The sequence below is a fragment of the Balaenoptera borealis genome (genome assembly GCF_965194805.1).
Source record: "Balaenoptera borealis genome assembly, chromosome: 1".
Classification (NCBI taxonomy): domain Eukaryota; kingdom Metazoa; phylum Chordata; class Mammalia; order Artiodactyla; family Balaenopteridae; genus Balaenoptera; species Balaenoptera borealis.
Window position 1 is genome coordinate 114,589,602 of NC_138860.1, and position 14,498 is coordinate 114,604,099.

Sequence of the window (14,498 nt, forward strand, 5' to 3'; positions counted from 1 at the left end):
CGAGAACATTATACTAAGTGAAATAAGTCAGGCACAGAAAGAAAAATACCACATGATCTCACTTATATGTGGAACCTGAAAGTTTAATTCATGGAAGCAGAGAGTAGAACAATGGTAAAGGTGGGGAAAATGGAGAGACGTTGGCCAAAGTTTACAAGGTTGCAGCAATGTAGGATGAATAAATCTGGAGAGCTAAATGTACCATATGATGACTATAGTTATTACTGTATTGAATACTATAAAGTTGCTACAAAAGTAGATTTCAGGTGCTCTGACCACAAAAAAAAAAGTATATGAAGAGATGGATATGTTAATTAGCTTGACTGTAGTAATCATTTCACTATGTATATGTATTTCAAAACACCAAGTTGTACACCTTAAACATATCATTTTTATTAAATAAATAAATAATAAAACAATAACATTGTTCTTAGCCTTGAAATGTCGATTTGAGCAGGGCTCAGTGGGGGAACACTCACCCCTTCTCCAGTTAGTGTTAGCTGGGGCTCCTCAATGGCGAATCTGCTGAAGGCTTAATTCACTCACATGTCTGGTGGTTAATACTGGCTGTCAGCTTGGACTTTAGCTAGGCTGTTGCCTTGAACACAATCGTGTAGCCTCTCCATATATTCTGGACATTCTTCCAAAATGGTGGCTGTCACCATTTATCACTCATTCCAAAAATATGTGTCTCAAGAAAGAGCCTGGTGAAAAGTGCATCACCATATCTCCCCATTCCTCAGCTCAGCAGTAGCCTTGAAAATAGCAGCCCACAGTCCAGGTACTTCAGGGAGCAGAACAGACTCCATTCACAAAGAATTGTCATTTGAACTGTCTGGTGGCTTTGTGGAAGAACAAATAGAAGCTTCTCCCTATACAACTTGACTCAGAACTCGTCCAGTGCTAGATCTGCTACACAGGTGGTGTTTGTTGTAATATTTACAGGCAAAAGCTTTTAGTTGCTTCAGACAGTGGTGATAACTGTTGGGATGAACAATATATTAATGAAAAAGCTTGGGAGAAAAGGCTAGGGAATGCCATGTCCACAGGGTTTTTGAAAGCTCTTAACATATTTCTGGAAATCCAGAAGGCCGCACATGCATGAGGCAGTGTGCATGCTCAGGAAGACCCAAGAAGGCCCTAGGCTATCACCTCTGGCTGAACTGGAGACTGCACAAGCAGACAGTGAAGGCTAAGGGAGAGTTGTAAACTGCTTGAATGCCGAAGGTATGCCTCAACACACACAAAGTCCCTCAGCAAAGACCAGTATTTTGTGGTTCCATGCATTTAAGGAAATGAGTACAATTATTAGCTGATCACTAAGCCAACCAAGTAGAAACTGCAGTGGCATCACACAATAAAGAATACAGCTTTACAGGATTAGTTCAGAAAAGTCACTAAGTAAATAACAACAGACGCTAAGGAAAGAGAGAGAATGTGATTTCCAGACTTGCCACATTATAGTATTCAACATATCCAGTGTTCAAAAGACAAATTATGAGGCATGCTAGGAGATAAAGAAGTATGACTCCTGCTCAGGAAAAAAGTAATCAATAGAAAGTGGCCAGAAGAAGCCCAGATATTGAACTTTCTAGACAAAAACTTCAAATCAGCTTTTTAAAATATGTTCAGGGGCTTCCCTAATGGCACAGTGGTTAAGAATCCACCTGCCAATGCAGGGGACACAGGTTTGAGCCCTGGTCCGGAAAGATCCCACATGCCGCAGAGCAACTAAGCCCATGCGCCACAACTACTGAGCCCGTGTGCCACAACTACTGAGCCCACGTACCACAACTACTGAAGCCTGTGTGCCTAGAGCCCATGCTCCGCAACAAGAGAAGCCACCGCAATGAGAAGTCCAAGCACCAAAGAGTAGCCCCTGCTCGCTGCAACTAGAGAAAGCCTGTATGCAGCAACGAAGACCCAATGCAGCCAAAAATAAATAAATAAATATTTTTTTAAATTAAAAAATAAAATACGTTCAAAGGAAACTATATTTAAAGAACTAAAGAAAAATATGAGAACAGTGTCTCACAAAGACTATCAATAGATAGAAATTATAAAAAGTAAACAAATGTAAATTCTTCAGTTGAAAAGTGCAATAACTGATAATGAAAATTTTACTTGAATGGCTCAACAACGTTCTAGCTAGAAGAATGAATCAGAAAGATTCAACAGAAATCAATAATAGGAAAAAAAAAAAGAAAATAATAGGAAGAAACCTGAGAAATTTACAAATATGTGAAAATTAACATACTTCTAAACCAATGTGTCAAAGACAAAATCATAAGGGAAATTATAAAATACTTTGAGTATACAGAAATGAAACCACAAAATACAAAACTCATGGAATGCAACAAAAGCATAAGTACTAAGAGGTAAAATACATGCCTACATTAAAAAGAGAAGAAAGATCTCAATAACCTAAACTTGTCTTAAGAAACTAGAAAAAGAAGAGAAAACTAAACCCAAAGCAGGCCTAAGGAAGGAAATATAATGACGATTAGAGGAAGAATTAATGAAATAGATAATAGAAATACAATAGATAAAATCAACATAACTAAAAGTTGGTTCTTCAAAGAAAACCAACAAAATTGACAAAACTCTAGATAGGTCAAGAAAAAAAGAGAAGACTCAAATTACTAAAGACAAAAATGAAAAAGAAAGCATTCCTACTTACCTTACAGAAATAAAAAGGATTATAGGGGAACACTATGGACAATTACATGCCAACAAATTAGATAACTAGCAACCAAAACTGATTCTGGAAGAAATAGAAACCCTGAATAGACCTATAACAAGTAAAGAGAGAGAGGAGTCTGTAATCAAAGAACTTCCACCAAAGAAAAGCTCAGGACTAGATGGCTTCTCTGGTGAATTCTTCCAAATGTCTACAGAAGAATTAGCATCAATCTTCAAACTCTTCCAAAAAATAGAAAAGGAGGGAACACTTCATAACTCATTCTGTGAGGCAAGTATTACCCTGAGAGCAAGGCCAAAGACATGATAAGAAGAGAAAACTGTAGACCAAATCTCTTATATAGATGCAAAAATCCTCAACAAAATACTTTCTAGCCTCATCCAGCAGCATATAAAAGGATTATACACCATGACCACGTGGCATTTATCCCAGAAATGGAAAGTTGATTCAAAATATGAAAATCAATGTATTGCACTATATTAATAGAATAAAGTGGGGGGAACACATGATCATCTTAATGGATGCAGAAAAAGCATTTGGCAAAATTCAACATCCTTCCACACAATATAAATAGGTGTAAATTGTGACATCAAGAGCATATAGTGCAGGGAGGAAGAGAGGCAAAAGCGTAGAGTTTTTGTATGCAAGTGAAGTTATCAGCTTAAAATAGACTATTATAAATAGATTTTATGTAAGCCCCATGGTAACCATAAAGAAAATACCTATAGAAGTTACACAAAAGAAAAAGGAATCAAAACCTATGAACACACACACACACAAAATGAAACACAGAGGAAGACAGCAGGAGAGAAAAAGAAGAATAAAAGAATTATAAGACAAACAAAACAACAAAATGTCAAAAGTAAGTCCTTCCCTATCAATAATCACTTGAAATGTAAATGGGTTAAACTCCCCAATCAAATGAAATAGAGTCATTGAACGGATTAAAAAAAAAAAAAGTAGATCCAACTGTGTGTTGTTTACAAGAAACTTACTTTCAATTCAAGGACACAGATAAGCTGAAAGTGAAGAGATAGAAAAAGATATTTCATGCAAATGGTAACCAAAAGACAGCATAAGTGATGGTACTTAAATCAGACAAAATAGACTTTAAGTCAAAATCTGTCTCTAGAGACAAAGAATGTCATTATATAATGATAAAAGGGTCAATTCAACAAGAACATATAACAATTGTAAATATATACACACAACATCAGAGCACCCAAATATATAAAGATAATATTAACAGATCTGAAAGGAGAAATTGACAGCAATATAATAATTGTAGGAGACTTCAAAACCCTACTTTCAATAATGGATAGAACAGTCAGAAAATCAATAAAGAAACAGAGGAATTGAACAATACTGTAGGGAAAAAATGGACGTAACAGATGTATACAGAATTTTTCACCCAATGGCAGAAAAATATACATTCTTCTCAAGTACATATGGAACATTCTCCTAGAGAGATTACCAAAAAAAGGTCACAAAAAAGTTTTAACAAACTTAAGAAGATCAAAATTATACCAAGTATCATCTCCAACCACAATGGAATAAAACTAGAAATTAATAACAGTAAGAAAACAGGAAAATTCAGAGGTACATGGAAACTAAACAACATGTTCTTGAACAACCTATGGTCAAATGCAATCAAAAGGGAATTTTTAAATATCCAAGATAAACACGAAAACACAACATACCAAAACTTATGGAGTGCAGAGAAGCAGTACTAAGAGGGGCGTTTATAGCAATAAACCCATACATTAACAAAGAAGAAAGATCTCACACAACCAGGTTTTTGCCTCCAGGAACTTGAAAAAGAAGAACAAACTAAGCCCAAAGTTAGCAGAAGAAAAAAAAAAAAAAAGTATTATAGCAGAAATAAATAGAGAATAGAACAACAATAGAAAGGAATCAACGAAACTAAGAGTTGCCTTTTTGAAAAGATAAAACTGACAAACCCTTAGCTAGACTAAGAAAAAAGAGAAGACTCAAATAAAGTCAGAAATTTGAGACATTATAGTGGATGTCTCAAAAATCAAAAGAGACTACTATGAACAATTATATGCCAATAAATTGGGTAACTGAGGGGAAATGGATAAATTCCTAGAAACATAAACCTATCAAGACCAAATCAAGACTGAACAGACCAATAACAAATATGAAGATTGAATCAGTAATCAAGCAAAGAAAACTCCAGGACAGATGGTTTCATAGGTGAATTCTACCAAACACTCAAAGAAGAATTAATACTAATCCTTCTTAAACTCTTCCAAAAAATAGAAGAAGAGGAAACACCTCCAAACTCATTTTATGAAGCCAGATTCACCATGATACCAAAGCCAGACAAAAACACCAGGAGAAAAGAAAATTATAGGCCAATATCCCTGATGAATATAGATGCAAAAATCCTCAACGAAATACTAGCAAACTGAATTCAACATCACATTAAAAGAATTATACACCATGATCAAATAGGATTTATCCCTGGGATATAAGGATATTTCCACTTACAAATATCAATAAATGTGATAAAACACATTAACAGTATAAAAAATAAAAACCACACCATCATCTCAATAGATGCAGAAGAAGCAAGAAGAACAAAGCCAGCGGTATCACACTCCTTGATTTCAAAATATATTGCAAAACTACAGTAATCAAAACAGTATGGTATTGGCATAAATACAGACATATAAACTAAAAGAAGAGAACAGAGAGCCCAGAAATAAGTGCACACATTTATGGTCAATTAATCTTCAACAAAGGGGCCAAGTATACACAATGGGGAAATGATAATCTCTTCAATAAGTGGTGTGGGGAAAACTGAACATCCACATGCAAAAGAATGAAATTGAACATCTCACACCAAATACAAATATCAACTCAAAATGGGTTAAATACTTAAATGTAAGGCCTGAAACTATAAAATCATTAGAAGAAAGCACAGGCAAAAATGCTTCTTGACATTGATCTTGGCTACAAAACACCAAATGCACTGACAACAAAAACAAAAACGGACAAGTGAGATTGCATCAAATTAAAAAGCTTCTTCAGAGCAAAGGAAACACAGAGTGAAAAAGCAACCTATGGAATGGGAGAAAATATTTGCAAACCATATATCTGACAAGGGCTTAATATCCAAAATATATAAGGAAATTATACATCTCAATAGCAAAAGAACAAACAACAATATTTTTTTAAATGGGCAAAGGACCCAAATAGATATTTCTCAAAAGAAGACACACAAACATACAAATGGCCCAAAGGTACATGAAAAGGTGCTCATCATCACTAATCACCAGGAAATGCATACCTAGTAGAATGGCTATTACCAGAAGACAAGAGATAACAAATGTTAGCAAGGCTGTGGGGAAAAGGGAACCCTTGTATACTGTTGGCGTGAATGTAAATTGGTACAGCCATTATGGAAAATAGTTCTATTTTTAATTTTTAAAAATTAAAAGTAGAACTACCTTATGATCCAGCAATCACTTCTCTGGGTTTATATCCAGTGAAAATAAAATCACTATCACAAAAGAGATACATGCACTCCCATGTTCATCGCAGCATTATTCACCCAAGATATGGAAACATAGGTGTCTCTCAGATGAATGGATAAAGAAAATGTCACACACACACACAAACACACACACACACAGGAATATGATTCAGCCTTTAAAAAAGGAGGAAATCTTTCCATTTGCAACAACATGGATGAACCTGGAGGGCATTACGCTAAGTGAAATAAGCCAGACAGGGAAAGAAATACAGCATGATGTCACTCATATGTGAAATCTAAATACTCATATCACATAAAATAGACTTTAAAATAAAGAATGTTACAAGAGACAAGGAAGGACACTACATAATGATCAAGGGATCAATCCAAGAAGATATAACAATTATAAATATATATGCACCCAACATAGGAGCACCTCAATACATGAGGCAAATGCTAACAGCTATAAAGGAGGAAATCGACAGTAACACAACAATAGTGGGGGACTTTAACACCTCACTTACACCAATGGACAGATCATCCAGACAGAAAATTAATAAGGAAACACAGCTTTAAATGACACAATAGACCAGACAGATTTAATTGATATTTATAGGACATTCCATCTGAAAACAGCAGATTACACTTTCTTCTCAAGTGCACATGGAACATTCTCCAGGATAGATCACATCTTGGGTCACAAATCAAGCCTTGGTAAATTTAAGAAAATTGAAATCATATCAAGCATCTTTTCCCACCACAACGCTATGAGATTAGAAATCAATTACAGGGAAAAAAACATAAAAAACACAAACACATGGAGGCTAAACAATACGTTAATAAATAACCAAGAGATCACTGAAGAAATCAAAGAGGAAATCAGAAAATACCTAGAGACAAATGACAATGAAAACACAACGACCCAAAACCTATGGGATGCAGCAAAAGCAGTTCTAAGAGGGAAGTTTATAGCAATACAATCCTACCTCAAGAAACAAGAAAAATCTCAAATAAACAGTCTAACCTTACACCTAAAGGAACTAGAGAAAGATGAACAAACAAAACCCAAAGTTAGTAGAAGGACAGAAATCATAAAGATCAGAGCAGAAATAAATGAAAAAGAAACAAAGAAAACAATAGTAAAGATCAATAAAACTAAAAGCTGGTTTTTGAGAAGATAAACAAGATTCACAAATCTTTAGCCAGACTCATCAAGAAAAAGAGGGAGAGGGCTCAAATCAATGAAATTAGAAATGAAAAAGGAGAAGTTACAATGGACACCGCAGGAATACAAAGCATCCTAAGAGACTACTACAAGCAACTCTATACCAATAAAATGGACAACCCGGAAGAAATGGACAAATTCTTAGAAAGTTATAACCTTCCAAGACCAAACCAGGAAGAAATAGAAAATATGAACAGACCAATCACAAATAATGAAATTGAAACTGGGATTAAAAAACAAAAGTCCAGGACCAGATAGATGTCTTCACAGGTGAACTCTATCAAACATTTAGAGAAGAGCTAACACCAAGCCTTCTCAAATCTTCCAAAAAATTGCAGAGGAAGGGACACTCCCAAACTCATTGTACGAGGCCACCATCACCCTGACACCAAAACCAGACAAAGATACTACAGAAAAAGAAAATTACAGACCAATATCATTGATGAATAGAGATGCAAAAATCCTCAACAAAGTGCTAAGCAAACAGAATCCAACAACACATTAAAAGGATCATACAATACGATCAAGTGGGATTTATCCCAGGGATGCAAGGATTCTTCAATATACAGAAATCAATCTATGTGATACACCATATTAACAGATTGAAGAATAAAAACCATATGATCATCTCTAAAGATGCAGAAAAAGCTTTTAACAAAATTCAACACCCATCTATGATTAAAAACTCTCCAGAAAGTGGGCATAGAGGGAACCTACCTCAACATAATAAAGGCCATATATGACAAATTCACAGCAAACATCATTCTCAATGGTGAAAAACTGAAAGCATTTCCTCTAAGATCAGGAACAAGACAAGGATGCCCACTCTCGCCACTATTATTCAACATATAGTTTTGGAAGTCCTAGCCATGGCAATCAGAGAAGAAAAAGAAATAAAAGGAATCCAAATTGGAAAAGAAGAAGTAAAACTGTCACTGTTTGCAGATGACATGATACTATACATAGATAATCCTAAAGATGCCACCAGAAAACTACTATAGCTAATCAATGAATTTGGTAAAGTTGCAGGATACAAAATTAGCACACAGAAGTCTCTTGCATTCCTATACACTAACAACAAAAGATTAGAAAGAGAAATTAAGGAAACAATCCCATTCACCACTGCAACAAAAAGAATAAAATACCTAGGAATAAACCTACTTAAGGAGGTAAAAACCTGTACTCAGAACACTATAAGACAATGTCGAAAGAAATCAAAGATGACATAAACAGATGGGGAGATATACCATGTTCTTGGATTGGAAGAATCAATATTGTGAAAATGACTATACTACCCAAAGCAATCTACACATTCAGTGCAATCCCTATCAAATTACCAATGGCATTTTTTACAGAACTAGAACAAAAAATCTTAAAATTTGTATGGAGACACAAAAGACCCCAAATAGCCAAAGCAATCTTGAGGGAAAAAATGGAGCTGGAGGACTCAGACTCCCTGACTTCAGACTACACTACAAAGCTACAGTAATCAAGACAATATGGTCCTGGCACAAAAACTGAAATATAGATCAATGGAACAAGATAGAAAGCCCAGAGATAAACCCATGCACCTATGGTCAACTAATCTATGACAAAGGAAGCAAGGATTTACAGTGGAGAAAAGACAGTCTCTTCAATAAGTGGTGCTGGGAAAACTGGACAGCTACATGTAAAAGAATGAAATTAGAACACTCCCTAACACCATACACAAAAATAAACTCAAAATGGATTAAACACCTAAATGTAAGACTGGACACTATAAAACTCTTAGAGGAAAACATAGGAAGAACACTCTTTGACATAAATCACAGCAAGATCTTTTTTGACCCACCTCCTAGAGTGATGGAAATAAAAACAAAAATAAACAAATGGGACCTAATGAAACTTAAAAGCTTTTGCACAGCAAAGAAAACTATAAACAAGACGAAAAGGTAACCCTCAGAATGGGAGCAAATATTTGCAAATGAATCAATGGACAAAGGATTAATCTCCAAAATATATAAACAGTTCTGCAGCTCAATATTAAAAAAACAAACAACCCAATCAAAAAATAGTCAGAAGACCTAAACAGACATTTCTCCAAAGAAGACATACAGATGGCCAAGAGGCACATGAAAAGTTGCTCAACATCACTAACTATTAGAGAAATGCAAATCAAAACTACAATGAAGTATCACCTCACACCAGTTAGAATGGGCATCATTAGAAAATCTACAAACAACAAATGCTGGAGCGGGTGTGGAGAAAAGGGAACCCTCTTGCACTGTTGGTGGGAATGTAAATTGAAACAGCCACTATGGAGAACAGTATGGAGGTTCCTTAAAAAACTAAAAATAGAATTATCATATGATCCAGCAATCCCACTGCTGGGCATATACCCAGAGAAAACCATAATTCAAAAAGACACAGGCATCCCAATGTTCGTTGCAGCACTACTTACAATAGCCAGGTCATGGAAGCAACCTAAGTGCCCATCAACAGATGAATGGATAAAGAAGATGTGGTACATATATATACAGTGGAATATTACTCAGCCATAAAAAGGAACGAAATTGGGTCATTTGTAGAGACGTGGATGGACCTAGAGACTGTCATACAGAGTGAAGTAAGTCAGAAAAAGAAAAACAGATATCATATATTACACATATATGTGGAATCTAGAAAAATGGTACAGATGAACCAGTTTGCAGGGCACAAATAGAGACACAGATGTAGAGAACAAACGTATGGACACCAAGGGGTGAAAGCAGGGTCGGGGTGGTGGTGGTGTGATGAATTGGGAGATTGGGATTGACATGTATACACTGATGTGTATAAAATGGATGACTAATAAGAACCTGCTGTATAAAAAATAAATTAAATTCAAAAAAAATAAAGGGTACAGCTCAGGAACAGCCAGATGGAAGAGATGCATAGGGAAAGGTATGGGGGGAGGGGTGCAGAACATACATGACCTATCTGGACACACTTCCCTCCCAGCACCTCCATATGTGTTCACCAACCCAGTGAACTACATAAAGCTCTCCAAACCACTACTCCCTCCACCTCACACACACTCTCACCCCCATACTTTGGAATTTTTATGGAGTTTTCATTACATAGGTATGATTGATTAAATCATTGATCATTGGTGATTAATTGAATCTCCAATCCTTTTTCCTTCCCCGAGGGGGTTGGAGAGGTGCGGGAGATAGGGGAAAGTTCCAACCCTCTAATTACATGGTTGGATCCCCTGGCAATCAGTCCCCATCTGTGGTGAGCTAAGGACTTTCCAAAATCACCTTATTAACATAAACTCACCGCAACAAGAGAAACCACTACAATGAGAAGCCTGCGCACTGCTGCAACAAAGAGTAGCCCCTGCTTGCTGCAGCTGGAGAAGGCCCGCGTGCAGCAACAAAGACCCAACACAGCCAAAAATAAATAAATTTTTTTTTTAAATTGTGTTTTCTTTCTTCCTGATCAGCTTAGCTAGAAGTTTATCAATTTTATTAATCTTTTCAAAGAGCCAAATGTTGGCTTTGTTAATTTTTTATTTTTCTGTTATTGATCTCTGCTTTTATCTTTATTATTTCCTAAATATAAATACTTACAAAGATAGATTTAATTTGCTCATCTTTTCCCAGTTTCTTAATGGAGAAACTTAGATAATTGATTTTAGACCATTTTTTCATTATCGCTCAATTCAAAATTTTTCTAGTTTTCCTTGTGGTGTCTTCTTTGACCCGTGGGTTATTAGAAGTGTCTTATTTAATTTTCAAATATTTGGGGGATATTTGGATATCTTATTGATTTCTAATTTCATTCTTTTGTGGTCAGAAAACATACTTTGTATGATTTCACTTTATTCAGACTTTACTGAGACATATTTTATGGGCTTGCATGTGGTCTAACTTGGTGAACATTTTATGTGCCCCTGAAAATAATGTGTACCCTGCAGTGGTTGGGTATAATGTCCCATAAATGCCAAGTGTGTCAAGGTGGTTGTGTTGTTCAGCTCTCCTATATTCTTAATGATTTGGGGGGTCTAGTTGTTGGGGTCATTAAAATCTTTAATTATAATTCTGGATTATCTATTTCTCTCTTTAGTTCTGTCAGTTTTGTTTAACATATTTTGAAACTCTGATTCAGATACACACACATAATTGTAATGTCTTTCTGATGAATTGACCCTCTTAACATGGTGAAATAACTACTCATTATCTCTGGCAACACTCCTTGTCTTGAAGTCTATTTTGGTCTGATACTAATGCAGTAATTCCAGTTTTCATATGCTTACTATTTTCATGGTATATCTTTTTCCATTTTTTAAATTTAAACCTATCAGTGTCTATATTTGAATGACATCTCTGTTCTAGACATTATACGTTCTAGTTATCTAGTAATATGTTCTAGTTATCTATTGCTATGTAGCAAACTACTACAAATCTTAGATGCTTAACATAAGAACCATTTTATCTCTCAGGATTGTTTGGGCAGGACTTGGCTGAGCAGTTCTGCTCCTTTGTGTTGGGTTATTCACTTGGCTGCATCCATTTGAACTGAGCTGGAAGGTCCAAGAAGGTCTCACTTACTTACCTGGTGCCTCAGCATTTCTCCAAGTGGCTAGTTCAGGCTTTATCATGGTTTGGTGTCCTCAGGGTATTTGAACTTCTTACATGATGGCTGGCTTCTAAGAGGGAATGTCATCAAAACGGTTATTCTGAGTTTATGTGTCCCTTTTTCTTCCTTGTTAACAGAAACTTAATATTTGTTCAGGTAATTTATTTTCAGTCCTGGTATCCTTTAGGGAAGGCTGGGCCCTTCTCTATTCCTAGAGGATGGAAATAGATGTTTAATAATCCAATGATGATAAATCTGTTCCTCTTGCCAGGGACTGGTTTAGAAATGGGCCTGTGACACAATTCTGGATGAGGTTTTAGGTAAAGTCAGAAGATGGGCTTCTGGGAGAGTGTTCCTCAGGTCTCAAAAAGGGACACAACAGAGGAATATCCTTCTCTGATGCTGGATATTATTATCTGCATATGACACCTGGAACTGCATGGCCATGTTGCCACCACGGAGGAAGGACATAAAAGGACAAGCCAACATGCTGAGATGGCCTAAGAGAAATATGGAAAAAGTCTGGGTCCTTGATGATATTATTGAGACACTAAATCAATCAACCCTGGAACCACAAGATTTCCCCCTTCCTCAGTTTTACTGAGATATAATTGACATATAACATTGTATTCATTTAAGGCATACAACATAATGATTTTTTAATATGTACATATTGTAAAATTATTACTGCAATATGATAGGTTAACATCCATCACCTCACATAGTTACAAACATTTTTTTTCTTATGATGAGAACTTTTAAGATTTCTTTTCTTAGCAATTTTCAAATATACAATACAATACTGTCAACTATCGTCACCAGGCTCGACATGGCATCCCCAGAACTTATTTTTCTTATAACTGGAAGCTCACACCTTTTGAGCACCTTCACCTATTTCTCCCACTCCCTCCCACCATCTCTGGCAACCACCAATCTGTTCTCTGTCTCTATGAGTTCAGTTTTTTTAGGTTCCACATATAAGTGAGATTATCATACAGTATTTTTCTTTCTCTCTGGCTTATTTCACTTAGCATACTGCTTTGAAGGTCCATCCATGTTGTCACAAATGGAAGAGCCATGAGATCTTTTTTTAGATTTTTGCCCTTCTGTTTTGTAAAATAAGTTTTATTTACAGCCTAAAGCATTCTGAAGGATATGAGGAAGAGGTTAAAATAGAGGTGATACTGGACCCAGAGTTATTAATCCTCTATTAAGAAATACTACACTTTTATGATTGGTTATTGGAGGGAAGATGTTTAATACATTTAAATCCACAGTACAAGTTAAAAAGCACGGCAAAACACACAGTATGAATTTAAATTTGTACTTTATAAATCAAATTAAAAACCAAAGAAACAAAATTACTTTTTTTCCTCCAAACAGCATCATTACTGTGGAACTGCTGCCGGCAACAGAACCAACGTTGCATAGAGTTGGAGGTAAAAGTCATGTTGTCAGAAAAGATTATCTTGAAGTTAAAATCATGGTGACTAAGATCACGTCTTTCAGCATTTCAATCAAATCAAAGATTTGGGTTTAAAAATCCATAACTGGTTTGTAAAGATAGGATATAGAAGAAAAACCTAAAAGAAGCTCCAAGTGAGTAGATCTTAGTAGAGTGCAGTCATGTTTATCACAACTAGTACTGTGTGTCTTAGTCACAAATATTTCTATTTATTGACAGTCATAAGACCATAATTGTTTTAATTTTAATAAGTTTCACGAAAACTCTGTTTAGATTCACTCACTTTGTTTTTTGGCTTTTACAGAGAGAAATGTTTAAGATATTGGGACCAAAGCATGATTTTGCCCACTTTTCATCTTGCCTTGTCAAGTAAGGATATTAATTAAAAGCATCTTTCACCTACTGTCATCATTATTTATTTTAAAAAATGACATTTAACACTCCAAAAGGATATAATCTTGGAATTTCTAAAAGATTACATTTTGCTTTAAAAAAATCACATTAACTTAGCTTTTTGTTCATATATTTCTCACAGACAGCTGAAGCTTCTTTTTGGACTGGTATGAGCCTGCAGACAGGCATGTAGAAACCATTGATTTCAATTATTTTCTCCCAAATCTGTCATGGACTGGAAAATATTTACCTCAACCTTCTACACTTAAAAGTAGCTTTTGTGCTTCTTCATTCAGTGACTATTTATTGTGTCTGTGACATGTAAGACCTCGTGGCAGCCACTATGGAGAACCCCAAAACCTGTAAGACCGAGCCCCTGATCTTTAGCTGCTGATGCCTTGGCCGCGCCATAAGACATGTCACAGAATCAGGTGAATCTTGTGTTCTCTGCACCAAGTATTTTATACTTACTAAAGTGTAAATGCCAGTAGTTTTTTTGGGTTTTGTTTGTTTGTTTGTTTTTGTTTTTAGTTCTAGCTTAATTTCTTTCAAGTCTCAACCTTGTGTGTCTTTACTAATAGGCAGCAAAACAGTTAAAAATGTAGGTTTT